The 15566-nt window shown below is 35.9% G+C and overlaps 1 long non-coding RNA gene across 1 annotated transcript in view; it reads right to left on the bottom strand.

The window, feature by feature from the left end:
• LOC125092266 (uncharacterized) overlaps positions 1 to 14562 on the bottom strand; it is a 139972-nt gene extending 125410 nt beyond the window's left edge. Inside the window, exon 1 of the long non-coding RNA XR_007124855.1 lies at positions 14477 to 14562. This is a non-coding gene — a long non-coding RNA (uncharacterized LOC125092266). The remainder of the gene's footprint in view (positions 1 to 14476) is intronic.
• Positions 14563 to 15566: the final 1004 nt, after the last annotated feature.

The following is a 15566-nucleotide window of genomic DNA, read 5'->3' as shown; positions in this document are numbered from 1 at the left end:
CATGCACAGAGAATGTGGAGGAATGGACCCTTGCACCAGGGAGCTCACACAGTGAAAACTAATCCCCATAACATTTGGCTTTAAAAACCAGAGGAGCTGAATTCCAGTGGGACTTGGAACCTGGACTCCAATGTGGAAACTTAAAAGTCGACTAACTCAGCACTAGGCATCCAGGAGGTTAAGTGATAGTTGGGTTGCCACCCTTAAAGGGACAGCAGCCCATCCAGAGAGGTAACAAAAAATGCCAGGGGCAAACAAAAGACAAGAAATCTGTTTATACTGATTTCAGTATGAAATTTCAGAGAATGTTGGGGAACTTCTCTGAAAAAGAGGGGACTGACAGGTACCGTTTTCATCTCCCAGCATAAACACAGAGACATCTGCAGGAGATGGGGCTACACGGACTCTTTCTTCCTAACCTGCTAGCAGTACACCATGCCCACAAGTTTTAAGGACTTGCCATTACCAGCCTGCTAGCCATCCTGGGTTCAGAGCAAATTCTGTTAAAGTCATGCATGCACCCCACCTAGCCTCCAGGTACACAACTACTACTATGCACCATTCACATCCACTGTGCAGCATCCAAATACCAGGTGCACACCTGCCAACATGCACCATGCCCAGCTGCCACAAGGGGCCCAAACCCCACCCCACACAAAAGCTTGTGCAGCCAACCACCCGGGACTCAACCCTCAGCCACCATAGCACTTCAGATCTGGCATAGGCCCACTGCAAGTTTTGCCAATACTGCCATCCTGCTTCCAAGTTCCCTGGCAGTCACCCCTCTCAGAGCAGGCCTGCCTGGATCCCATTAACACCACAGAGAGTGAGCATAGACCACAACAGTCAGTGAAAACTACACTGAAAGGAAAAATGACTCGGACACAACAGCAGGGTGTAACAAACACACACACACAGGATATTCTCTTTAAGGCCTAGGCTCTGGCTAAGAGAGAGCATTGTACTGTAGGACACTCTAGAATCTCTTCTTCATATAGTCACTACTTTCCAGAGCAGAAGACACAGCTGACTTTCTTAACACATAGAAACAGACACAGAAAGGAAAATTAAATGAAGACAAAGAGAAATTTATCTCTAATGAAAGACTAGGACAAGGCCACAGCTAGAGATCTAAGCAAAACAGATATAAGTAACATTCCTGATAAAGAACTGAAACCAATAACCATAAAGATAGTCACTGGACTTGAGAAAAGAGTGGAAGAAATGAGAGAGACCCTTAACACAGAGATAAGGAATAAGATCACAGAGAAAAAAAGGATCAATAAATTAAATGAGAAACATGCTTGATGGAATGAACAGCTGGATGGAAGAAGCAGAGGAATGAATTAGTGACCTAAAAGACAGTAATGGAAAGTAATCAAGATGAACAAAAGAGAGAGAAAAGAATTATGCAAATGAGAACAGACTTAGGGAACTCAGTGATTGCACCAAATGTAACAACATTCATATTATAGGAGTCCCAAAGAAGAGAGAGAAAAGGGGAAGAAAATTTATTTGAAATAATCATAGTTGAAAACTCCCTTTACCTGGGGAAGAAAGCAGATATCCAGATGCAGGAGACACAGAGAACCCCCCAACACAATCAGTAAAAGAAGACAAATGCCAAGACATATTGCATTTAAATTTGCAAAGTATACTGATTAAAAAAAAATTAAAAGCACCAAACCAAAGAAGTCATTAACTTACAAAGGAAAAACCAATAAGATTAGCAGATTTTTCAACAGAAATGTAGCAATTCATAGGGAGTAGCATGATATTTTCAAAGTGCTGAAAGGGTAAAATCTGCAGCCAAGAATACTCTATCTGGGAAGGCTATCATTCAGAATAAAAGGAGACATGAAGAGTTTCCCAGACAAACAAAAACTAAAGGAGATCATGGCCACTCATCCAGCTCCACAAGAAATACTAGAAGGGAGGCTTTGAGTGGAAAGGAGGAACAAATGTGACAGTATAGTGGTAAAAAGCACAAAAGTAAGAATGAATATTTTTGTGAAAAATCAGTCAAGGAATCAACAAAAAAAAAAGGTATAAAATATAATAACACATACCTAAAACATGGGGAGAAGAGGAGAGAAGAATGAATTCAAACTTTAAATCACCATCAATTTAATACAGACTGCTATATGCAGAGGAGGTTATATACAAACTTAAGGGTAACTGTATATCAAAACCACTATAATATGCAAATAATAAAGAGAAAGGAAGAAATACAGATATATCACTAAAGAAAATCAACAAAACATGAAAGAGAGAAAGACAAGAAAGGGTCAGAGAAGATCTTCAGAAGCAACCACAAAACAAATAATAAAGTGGCAATACAAATTTACCAATAACACTTTAAATATAAATGGACTACATGCTCTAATCAAAAGACATCGGGTGACAGAGTGGATAAAAAAATAAGACTCATCAATATTTTGCCTAAAGGAGACCCATTTTAGACCTAAAGACAGCTGCAGTTTGAAAGTGAAAGCATAGAGAAATATCTATTGTGCAACAGATGTCAAAAGAAAGCCAGAGAAGCAATGCTTATATTGGACAAAATAGAATTTAAAACAAAGACTGTAACAAGAGCCAAAGAAGGACACAATATAATAATAAAGGGGACAACCCAACAAGAAAATACCCAACATAGGAGCACCCAAATATACACAAAACAGTTAATAACAAACATAAAGGAACTAATTGATAATAATGCCATAACTGTAGGGGGTGTTAACACCCCATTATATCAATGGACACATCATTTAAATAGAAAATCAGCAAGAGAACATTGGTTTTGAATGACACACTGGAACCGAAAGATTTAACCAATATATTCAGAACATTCCATTCTAAAACAGAAGAATACACATTCTTTCAAATGCACTCAGAACATTTTTGAGATAATTGCATATGAACCCACAAAAGAACCTCAACAAATTCAAGAATATTAAATGATACCATGCATATTTTCTGACCACATGCTATGAAACTAGAAGTCAACCACACATACACATATACACACAAATCTGTAAAGACAACAAATACATGGAAGTTAAATAGCATTTTACTAAACAATGATGGGTCAACCAGGAAATCAAAGTAAAATTTAAAAAAGTATATGGAAAGAAATGAAAATGAAAACAAAATGATCCAAAACCTCTGGGATGCAACAAAAGTGGTTCTAAGAGGAAAGTTGATAGTAATACTGGCCTACCTCAAGAAGGAAAAAAAAAATCTCAATAAAACGACTTACTTTGCACCTAAAGAAACTAGATAAAAGAACAACAACAACAACAAAAACTAAAATGAGCAGAATGAAGGAAATAATAAAGATTAGAGTACAAATAAATGATATAGAAACAAACAAACAAAACAAACAAACAAAACCACACCAAAAAAAAACACAGAACAGATCAATGAAGCGAGGATCTGGTTCTTTGAAAAAATCAAATACAATTAATAAACCTCTAGCCAGACTTGACACGAAAAAAAGGGAAAGGACTCAAAGAAATAAAATCACAAATGAGAGAACAGAAATAACAACCGATGCCCCAGAGCAATCATAAGAGAATATTATGAAAAACTATATGCCAACAAATTGGGCAACCTAGGAGAAATGGATAAATTCCTGGAAACATATAAATTACCAACAGTAAAACAGGAAGAAATAGAAAATTTGGACAGACTCATAACCAGCAAAGAAAATGCATCAGTAATAAAACAAACAAACAAACAAACAAACAAACACTCCTAACAAACAAATGTCCAGGACCTTATGGTTTCACAGACAAATTCTGCCAATCATTTGAAGAAGAGGTAATACCTATTCTTTTTGAACTACTAAAAAAAATAAAACCATAGAAAAGGAAATAAAACTTCCAAATTCATTCTATGAGGCCCAACATTACCCTGATACCAAAACTAGATAAAGACTCCACTATAAAAGAGAACAGGCCAATATCCCTGATGAGCACAGAAGCAAAAATTCTCAACAAAATACTAGCAAACTGAATCCAACAAAACATAAAAAAAAAAATCATCCACTCAATCAAGTAGGATTTATTCCTGGGTTGCGAGGGTAGTTCAATATTCACATATCAATCAATATGACACGTTACATCATTAAGAGAAAGGATAAAAACCTTATTATCATTTCCATATCAGCATAAAAAGCATTTGACAAAGTGCAAAAACCATTCGTGATCAAATCCCTTCACAAAGTAAGTTTAGAGGGAAAATACCTCAACATAATAAAGTCCATCTATGAAAAATGCAGAACTAACATCATCCTTAATGGGAAAAACCTGAGAATTTTCCCCCTAAGGTCAGAAACAAGACAGGGATATCCATTCTCACCGCTTTTATTCAACATAGTACTGGAAGTCCCAGCCACTGCAATCAGACAACAAAAAGAGATAATAGGCATCTAAATTGGGAAGGAAGAATTAAAACTGTCACTATTTTTCCCAATGATGTGATACTATATGTAGAAAACCCAAAAGACTCCACCGAAAAACTAGGAGAATAAATGAATTCAGTAAAGTCACAGTATATAAATTCAAAGTACAGAAATGTACTTTACAAATAAAATGTATAAATAAAAATATAAAAGAAAAAAGGTACAAATGTACAAATAATATACAAATAATGTACAAATAAAAATATAAAAGAAAAAAGAAAAAAAAAGAAAAGACTCTTCTCTGTCCTCTAACTTTCCTTCTAGGACCCTCAACTCAAGATTTCATATCAAATTCTGTGTGCTCACAGAAACTTTTCAAATAATTCCTAGAGTATATTAGGATTACTTAGTATAATTTCTCTAGCTCTTTATACTTTTTCTTCTTTACATTTGTACTTCAAGTATATTTTTATAGAATTACTTAATGAAAATCATTACTCCCATTAAATTTTAAAGCTCAGTGAAGATACAAATGATCTGTATTTATACCTCCACTGCCTGGTACATATCAAGTGCCTAATAAATATGAAAGAAGTACTATTTTAAAAAATAATTGAATGAATGTCATGTATGTAGGCATTTGAGGCTGTATGTTATCTCACAGAACCCTCATTGTCATCTACATGCATGAAGAATCTTTATACTGGCTTAAAAAAATAAAAAATAGACTTTAAAACAAAGACTTTAATAAAGATAGAGAAGGATATCACGTAATGATAAAGGGGTCAATCCAATAAGGGGATATAACATTTAAAAATATTTATGCACCCAGGAAGGAGTATCTAAATATATAAAGCAAATATTAACAAACCTTAAGGAAGAATTACACAGGAATAAACCAATAGTAGGGGACTCTAGTATCCCACTTATATCAATGGATAAATCATGCAGACAGAAAATCAATAAAGAAACATTGGCCTTAAATGACACATTAAACCAGATGGACCTAGATCTATAAAGAACATTCCACCCAAAAGCAACAGAATACACACTCTTTTCAAATTCACAGAGTATATTTTCCAAATAGATCATATGTTAAGCCATAAAATGAGTCTTAATAAATTTTAGAGATTTAAAATAGTATCAAACATCTTTTCTGACCATAGTGATATGAAACTGGAAATTAATTACACAAAGAAAGATGGAAAACTCAGAAACATGTAGAAATCAAACACTTTCTGTTGCATAACCAGTAAGGCAAAAAAGAAATCAAAAGAGAACCAAACGTATCTTGAAACAAATGAAAATGGAAGTGTAATATACCAAAATTTATGAGATCTGGCAAAAGCAGTTCTAAAAGGTAAATTCTTAACAGTAAATGCCTACCTCAAGAAATAAGAAAAAGTTCAAATAAACAACCTAACTTTACATTTGGGCTACTAGAAAATAACAAATAAATCCCAAAGTTAGTAGAAGGAAAGAAATACCAAAGATTAGAGCAGAAATCAATGAAACAGAGACTGAAAAGGTAATAGAAAAGACAAATGAAAGTCAAAGTTGGCTCTTTTGAAAGATAAAAAAGTGGACAAAATGTTACAAAAACTCTCCAAGGGGAAAAACAAAAAAAGAGAGAGAGTGAGAACTCAAATAAATAAAATCAGAAAATCATAAGTAAAAGAGACATTATGACTCATACTGTGAAATAGAAAGATTCATAAGAGACTACTATGAACAATTATATGCCAAAAAATTAGACAACTTAGAAGAAATGAACATACAACTTACCAGGACTGAATCATAATGAAATAGAAAATCTGAATAGTCCAATAAGTAGCAAGGAGACTGGATCAGTAATAAAAATCTTCCAACAAACAAAAGTGGGCTTCACTGGTGGATTCTAGAAAACATTTAAAAAAGAATGAACACAATTCTTCTCAAACTCTTTCAAAAAAGAGAAGGGGGGAACTCTTCCAATACATTTTACATGGCCAGCATTATCCTGATACCAAAATCAGACAAGGCTGCCATACATACCAACATACATACATACATATAAACACAAATATCCAGAATAAACATGGATGTAAATACCTCAACAAAAATTCACAAACCAATTTTAACAATATAGTAAAAGGATCATACAATATATCAAGTAGGGTTTATGCCAGGGATGCAAGGATATTCTAACACTTACAAAACTGTCAATGTGATAAACTACATTAATGACATGAAGGACAAAAATATGACCATCTCAATAGATTCAGAAAAAGCATTTGATAAAATTCGACATATATTTATGATAAAAACTCAACAAATTGTGTATAAGGAAAATGTACCTCAACGTAATAAAGGCCATATATGACAAACCCACAGCTAACATCAAACTCAAGAGTTAAAAGTTGCCAGCTTTTCCTCTAAGATCAGAAGCAATACAAGGATGTTTATTCCCACCACTTTTATTCAACACAGTATTGGAAGTCCTAGCCAGTGTAACGAGGCAAGAAAAAAAAAATCATTCACATTGGAAAGGAGAAGAGAACTTGTCATTATTTGCAGATGACATGATATAATATAGAAAACCCTAAAGACTCGCCCAAAACACCAATAGAACTAACAAATGAATTCAGTAAAGTTGCAAAATATAACATCAATTCTCAAAAATCTGTTGTGTTTCTTTACACTAATAATGAACTATTGGAAAGAGAAATTAAGAAAACAGTCTCATTTACAACAGCAATAAAAATACCTATAAATAAATTTAACCAAGAAAGTAAAAGACTGGCATATTGAAAACTATAAGGTGTTAGAAAGAAATTGAAGACACAAATTATGGGAAGATACTCTGTGCTCATGGATTGCAAGAATATTGTTAAAATGTTTGTACTACCTTAAGCAATACAGAGATTCAATGTAATCTCTATCAAGATTCCAAAGGTATTTTTCACAGAAATAGAGCAAACAACCCTAAAATTTGTATGGAGCTACAAAAGACCTCCACTGACCAAACAATCTTGAAAAAGAACAAAGCTGGAGGCATCATGCTCCCTGATTTCCAACTATATTATTACAAAGCTATAGTACCTAAAACAGTATGATACTGGCTTAAAAACAGATATGTAAGTCAATGGAACAGAATACAGAGCACAGAAATAAACAAACATAGATATAGCCAACAAATTCACAACAAAGGAGCCAAGAATATACAATAGGAAAAGACAATCTCTACAATAGATGGTTTTGGGAAAAACAGACAGCCACATGCAACACAATGAAACTGGACCACTATTTTACACCATGCACAAAAATTAAGACACAGTGGAATAAAGACTTGGATGTAACCCCAAACCATAAAACTCCTAGAAGAAAACACAAGCAGTAAGATCTTCAACATGTCTTAGTGATTTTTTTTTTATTCATCTGACCAAAAGCAAAGCAAAAAAAAAAAAAAAAAAAAAAAAATCAGCAAGTTGGACTACATCAAAATAAAAATGTGCACAGCAAAGGAAACCACCGACATATGAAAAGGAAATCTACTGAATGGGAGAAAGTAATCACAAATCATGTATTTGATAAGAGGTTAATATTCAAGATACAGAAAGAACTCATGCAACTCAATAGCAAAGAAACAAGCAATCTGATTTAAAAATCGCTAGATCTGAATAAACATCTTCCCGAAGAAGAAATACAGAGAGCCAATGTGTACATGAAAAAAAATACTCAACATTATTAATCTTTGGGGAAATGCAAATCAAAACCACAATGATACACCACCTTACACTTGTTAGAATGGCTGTTATCAAAAAAATAAGTGATAACAAGTGTTGGAAAGATTGTAGAGAAAGGGGAGTTTTATACAAGGCTGGTAGAAATATGAATTCATACAACCACTATGGAAAACAGTATGGAGGTTTCTATTAAAAATAGAAATACTGTTTGGCCCAGCAATTCTACTTCTCGGCATTTATACAAAGAAAATGAAAACACACCTTTGAAAAATATACACATCCTTATGTTTATTGCAGCATTATTTACAATAGCCAGGATATGGAAACAAGTGTCCAGTGATGGATGAATGGATAAAGAAATTATTATATATACACGTATATATGTACACACATATATGTGTATATATATATATATATATATATATATATACATATATATACATACACACACACAATGGAATATTATTCAACCACAAGAAAGAATAAAATCCTGCCATTGTCACAACATGGAGGGATTTAGAGGGGATTATGCTAAGAAAAATAAGTTGGACAGAGAAAGACAAATACAAATGTAATCTAAAACAAAACAAAAAACAGCTTCATAGATTCAAAGACAGAAGAGACAGATTGGTGTTGCAAGAGGTGGGGGTGAGAGTGGGAAAAGTAAATGGGTGAACTATTTATCTTTTAGTTTAAATAAATTGAATAAAATATTTAAAAGGGAAGAACTACAAACAGTAATATTAATTACTAAATTAATATTAATTAATTAGCAATAGTGAAACAAAGAAAGAAAAAGAAAACCTCATGCAATTGTGAAAGAAAATAGGCAAATGAGGATTAAAAAAAAAAAACAAACCTTAACTCACAGAATTTAATTTGCTCCAGTAAACCCTTTCTATGTGCTAAATTTAAGATTGCACAACAGGAGCAATTACTTTATTCTTCAGCATTGAAGAATTTCCCGAATGTAACAGTGAAATAAAATTCCCATGAGACTATCTACCACATCAGTAGTATATATAAATTTCTATTTTGCTGCAAGATAATCTTGACTAATAAGGAGCATGAGGAGCTCCCTAATAAGGAGCAACCTTAATAAATAGTATTATTTTTATAAAGTCAGAACTTTTTTTCATGTTTATAGGTACAGATAACTCTTCAGTTTCTATTATTAGCAATAATGTTGAACATTTCCTCTCACTGTTGGTATTTAATGTACCCCCACAACAGCCCATGATGTACATCAACCGGTCTTAGATGTTCTCCTCAAGAGTGTGCGTTGAATGAATGACCCATCTGTAGTCTCCAGCTGCCTTCTTTAAAGATTTTTTTTTAAAGATTTTTTTTTTAATTTATTTATTTGACAGAGAGAAATCACAAGTAGGCAGAGAGGCAGGCAGAGAGAGAGGAGGAAGCAGGCTCCCTGCTGAGCAGAGAGCCCGATGTGGGGCTCGATCCCAGGACCCTGAGATCATGACCCAAGCCGAAGGCAGCGGCTTAACCCACTGAGCCACCCAGGTGCCCCCAGCTGCCTTCTTTAAACCCAAGTTTGAATCATTGCTCCGAAATGAAACCATACCCTGGGGGCCCATGAGTATTTTTTCCATGACCACCCCCAAAAAAAAATTTTTTGAAGAATTACTGTCAAGCATTAGAATCATTTTGAGATGCTGTGGTGATTACACTCACACATATGTCATCATATGGTACACACAATTGCTAATGTTTGTGATTTATAAGTTAGACATCAATGAAGCTGATGTGAAGAAAAACTGCGCCCAAGTGATATGCAGTGCCCCACGACAGTACTAAGAGCAGTATATGGTTAGTGGGGGAGAGGAGGTAGGAGGGCAGCAGCGCCCTCTGCTGGGTGGGTCGGGTCAGAAGTCAAGCAGCGAGAGCTACTACTACTAAACCTCTTGCAAGCGGTGCCACCCACACCCCATACACCATCAAGCTGTATGTGGATTAGCAATTGGCAGAAGACCCTTGTCCTCTAACAAAAAAAAAAAAAAACCACAACACAAACAGAAAATATCACATAAAAATCCATACCTGACACTTCTTTTGATAAACTGAACTGGTCTGAGAAGGCAAACACCTGCCTGCTCCCGGTAGACAGTGGGATTTGCAAGCACTGTCTACATGACTGAACTCCACGCCCTCCAAGCCCTTTCTCCCCTCTGCACCTATCTGCAAAGTGCCTGACCTGCTCTCTTCATTTCTACTTGTCAAAATCCCATCTGCTCTTAAATCAAAACTCAAATGTCCCTGTGTTCATGATCTCCCTGCAAATGTAGATTCACAGCGTCATTTCATGTAGTTTACATTGTTACAAGACTCTGTTCATCTTTTGCTTTCTTTCTTTCTTTCTTTCTTTCTTTATTATTTTGCATTCTGATACCACATTTGATTTTTTTTTATGAGATCGTACCTCCTTTTTTGGAAATGAATGTAATCGATTTTCACCTAAATGGAATGTCTGAAGACAACTGACTAAGGAAATTATCATTTATGTTTTTACGGAACATAATTTCACTGCTCTCTTTAGTAAGCATTTCATGTGTCCCGCTCCCACACTTTTCATTTCAAAAGGGCTTCAGCATTAAAACCTATTGTTTCCCAAACAAGAACACAAGCCACAAGTTTTTTTCAGTGTTTTCTTTGGCCACATAGTTCAGCAAGCATGCTTATCACCTCCCATTTGAGCTAAAAAAGAAAAACAAAAAAAAACAACCCCGTGTTTTCTTTCTTGATTGCTTTGTTATCTGGGCAAGGGATGATCATTCATTTTGTTCAATGAAGAAAGAAAGTAGCTGTGATTAACTTGCCCAACTTGTATTTATTGCGGCAGAAAACACTATTACTGGCTAAATTTCTGAGAACATGACACCACTGTAAAGGATGAGAATTCAAAGTGTTAGAAATTTAATTCCAGATACACAAGCAATAATTCTCGAACTGTCCAGTTTCTGCTAATACAAAATGACACATTGTAGAGGAAAACATTCATTTCTTTCCCAGAGCTTGTCCAAGTTGTCTGAACATTTGAAATTTTCTATTACATAAAAACAGCCCTAATGCTTTTCAGTGGTTGTGCTTGGTGCACAATCCCTTAGGCTTCAAAAGAAAACATCTCTCACAAAATTGTCCTCACACAATGCACACACTATCTGTATAAAAAAGGAAACAAAAAAATATTTGTCTAGGAAAGAAATAGGGAGGAAATGTGATATAACAACTTACTTACAAAGGATTATAAGATGCTAAACAGGTCACAGGTATGAAGGCATGAGAAAAAAATGGAGGTCAAGCTACACACGATCAGTGTGAATTTCCCCAGGATCACTTTATTTTTTATTAATCAATAAATATGTTGTGCTGTGGTATGTACAGATGTCTATGACATCCTCGCTTTTCTGTTAAAATAATTTATCAAATGCACCTAAAACCATTCAACAGAACACTCCTTTCAATACACATGATGTTACTTCTTTGAGTGTATTTAGGTATTCAACTGATATTTTCATTTTAGTATTACTTTTTAATGCAATTTCAAACCTTTATTATTGAGTCTTGGGGTTTATTAGCCAAGTAGGATAATCTTCCTAGCAGCAAGATGTGGTCAATGTGGGCAGGAATTTGCACCTGGTTCTTGGTCATCAGAAAGCTACCAATGGTAGGGAGATGCAATGGGTCATTAATTTCACATACATCTTTTTTTTAATTGTATATCCTCTATATGCCAGACATTGTTCTAGTTTCATCAAGACTGGTTATAATAAGGGGGCCTATTTGAAAACCATGGTATAAATGACAATTAGGCTATAGGAATAGATTATTCGTTAAATCTAGATGATGACAGAATTCCGTTTTAGCAGTAGTTGACACCCAGAATTTCTGCTACAGACCCTAGCTCCTTCTATGCTAAATCAAGATACAGGCAAGAATAAGCTGGGGTTCTAGGACAATTTCTGGACTGCACAGGCTACTAGGAAAATAATTCATAAAATGGGTCTAAGTCATTCATACAATTGGATAGGTTGTTCAATGCACATGAACACCTCATTGAGGGGTGAGTGGGGCTGAATTCAGCACCTAGTCTGCTGTCCAGTCCATGTAGCCTAGCATGGGGCTGCATCTCCCCGGAATATAAGACAGCTTTAATAAATTGCATAAAACACAATCTCCACACAAAGTCACTCACCGTGTGCACAGGGCATAGCCAACATGCAGAAGAAGGTGTACTTTTTCTGATTTGGACAAAGATCCCCTGTATGTCTTTATCAATCCTGAGTCAGCATGCTCAAGATGCATAAGCATTGGAGGCCAAGAATCAAAATAGAATCACTGCCTCAGGGGAAGAAGAATATGAGATTCCACTTGGGGAATCATATAGAATTGCAGACTTTCACTGGGACCATCTGGGGCAGGTGAGTTTTTTGAAATACATGATTTAAAGCACCACAAAGACACCCAATAATAGGAGCAAAGGCACCACAATGTCTCATGGCAACATAATTAGGAATGTCATCAACATTAAACTATTTAAGTGCTTTTTGTTGCTATTCAAGATTGGTCTGAAATCTGGAACAACACAAAGCCTACATGTGTGGAGACTAAAGATGCAGCTGAGGAACAGGGTAACAGGGCTGGGAGCTTGAGAAGGATACTGAAAGTTCCACCTCTCTCTAGCTTGCCTCAGTCTGACTTCCTCAACAGCAGGGCAGGTCAGACCTAGTCCATGCTATATGGCCATGAGCCCTCACACTGGAGCTCCACAGACTGTGTGAAAGAGGATTAAGGGAGATGCCTGGGAATGAGATCAGCTCTGTTTCTCAGTACAGTCCAACTGCAAGCACTCACAATCCTGCGTCCTGGCAAACACTTCCATATTCAAGATCTGGGAGCCACATACAAAATCTTTCCTGCTGTGTTCACTTTTATATATAGACATCACAACTTATTTTCTCATATAAAACAGCTGGAAAAAGTACCTAAGATTTGTACCAAATATTGCCTTCTTACCTGTACAATACAGTGTTAAAAGACTATAGTCATGGGTTTATTCAACTACCACTTTGCTTTGCTGAGTATCAGAGCCAATAACTGGATCCTACTGTGCCCATTCCCAAACTGCAAAGAAACTAGGTAAGATAGAGCATATATATCAAAATGAGCACATCACTCACCCTGGAGAAAATAATTCCAGCATGCATGCCTGGTAGGAGGAGAAGGCTGGTATGTAAGGGACAACACCTTTTATTTTTTCATTTCACTAAGCAGAAATATGTGAACCCCTATTATGTACTAAGTACAATCTCTGTACCAACTGACACTATAAAATTTAAGCTTTTCTTTAAAAGATTTTATATTTATTTATTTGAGAATGAGCAAGTGAGAGAGAGCATGAGAAGGGGGAGTGGCAAAGGGGGAGGGAGAACCAGACTCCCCACTGAACAGGGAGCTAGACATGGGGCTCAATCCCAGGACTCCGGGATCCCAGGACCATGAACTGAGTTGAAGGGAGACGATTAACTAACTGAGCTACACAGGTGCCCCTAAAAATTAGAACTCTAATAAGAACCCAGTTTCCACAAGTGATATTTTTGTTGCATTAAGTTCTTAGGTCACTTCACTGCACAGCAATCCACTGGTAGAATGCTTTGCTTCCTACCAGCTAAAATCGCCCTCCTATGAAGTGCCATACATGAATCAAAGTCATTCTTGAAGGAGTTTTAAAATATAATCACCAACATTTCCTCAAGGTCGGCAGTTAAGCTCTGCATGCTTTAAACACTCTGGGAAATAGGAAAATGAGAGTTGATGTGGAGCAGACTGAACTGGAACATGAGTGTTTCACAGGTTGGAAACGCTGTTGTTGTTATTCTATGGCGGAGAGTCTAACGTGGCCTCACAGCTTCCCTCTGTGTTCCTAGCACAGCGGTAAAATGTCCTTTATAAATGGAAGTGATTGCTGAGTGGAGTCTGTAAGGAAGAACTAGGGTTTGCTCTTCAGCCAAGAAATAGCAATACCAAGATGTCCCCACAAGGCATTAGCTCTTCACGTGAGTCTGTTGTGGCTCCCAGGGGCTTCCTTTACTAGATGATGCTCTCTGTGTGTAGCTACTTCTTTCGGAGACTTCCCAGAGGTCTGAGAACATACCAGGGTCAGTATGTAACCCATGGGCAGGATATTTACCAGAAAGGATCCGAAGCTCTGTGCTTTGGCATGAGACATTCAACTCAAATGATCTTGCAAGGATTGATGAATGACTTTGAAGCATAGCTAGTGTCCCTGCATTAAAGTGATTCTCAGTTTTAACTCAGGCAAGTCACTTACCCATTCACCGCTCTAAGCACTCTCAGGAGCGCACCCCAGGGATCCCATTTGCCAAGTGTGGGCTGTGCTTCACGTCTTGATCATCTGAAAGTATAAATTATAACCCAGATTCAACTCTATGAATAACTCCAAACTCAGAACACAGCTAGAGCTAACACATCTGATAAATATTTAACATTAAAAGGATGTTTTAAAAAAAGGATGATGTAGTATTATATTATCTATTTCTTCTAAAATCAAGAGGTCTTATTATCAGTATATCACACATATATTAATTGTTACACACATGCTTTACCCTACTATAATCAGCTCCCTGAACATCCTGAGTGACAAATTTCACATCACCGACCCTTCAGAAAATGAAAAATTTTTTTCCTAAGTTTGCAGTACCAGGAACGAGCTCACAAATAAGTAGATTTCAAATATACTAGATACTTCTGCTCAGTAATAAATATATCTTATAATTTATACCAAATCATTCATATATATATATATGTGTGTGTGTGTGTGTGTGTGTGTGTGTGTATACATATATATATATATATATACAATTGGGAATTTGTTTCTGTTCATTTTATATTTTTATCATCTATTGCTTAAACCATGGTTTGATGGTTTCACCATTCAACATGATACATCCTACTAAATTGATTTTATGATTCACTTATAGTTTGAGACGAAGAGCTGGATTAAAACTATTACAGATAGTAGAGTAAATTGCAGAATGCTGCAGGACACTGAAAAATCCCTCTAGTGAACAGTGTTTCTTATCACCAGAGGCAACGATGAGGCCATTAAGAAAAGGCACCGCTCTGAAAAGCTACTGTTAAAAATGCACACCTTTAAGCTGAGATATCCTCTAGTCTAGGGACTCCAATTATATGTATCATCTATGTCTCCTTTATAGGTATTGCTAATTAATCATTGCTAATCAATCATGGTATCTTTCTCTTTGAGCCTAGATAAGGCTTCAGATCCTTTCTCAATACTGCACTCCAGGCAATGGTTGCTGGCTTATTGTAATTGACAGGAAAAATAACACCTATTTTCCTTCAGATCCCTAGTCCCTTTTTATGTTATTTTTGAGTCA

The sequence above is a fragment of the Lutra lutra genome, chromosome 2 (genome assembly GCF_902655055.1).
Source record: "Lutra lutra chromosome 2, mLutLut1.2, whole genome shotgun sequence".
Classification (NCBI taxonomy): domain Eukaryota; kingdom Metazoa; phylum Chordata; class Mammalia; order Carnivora; family Mustelidae; genus Lutra; species Lutra lutra.
The sequence above is the reverse complement of the archived record's forward strand: the minus strand, read 5'-3'. Positions and strand labels throughout refer to the sequence as shown.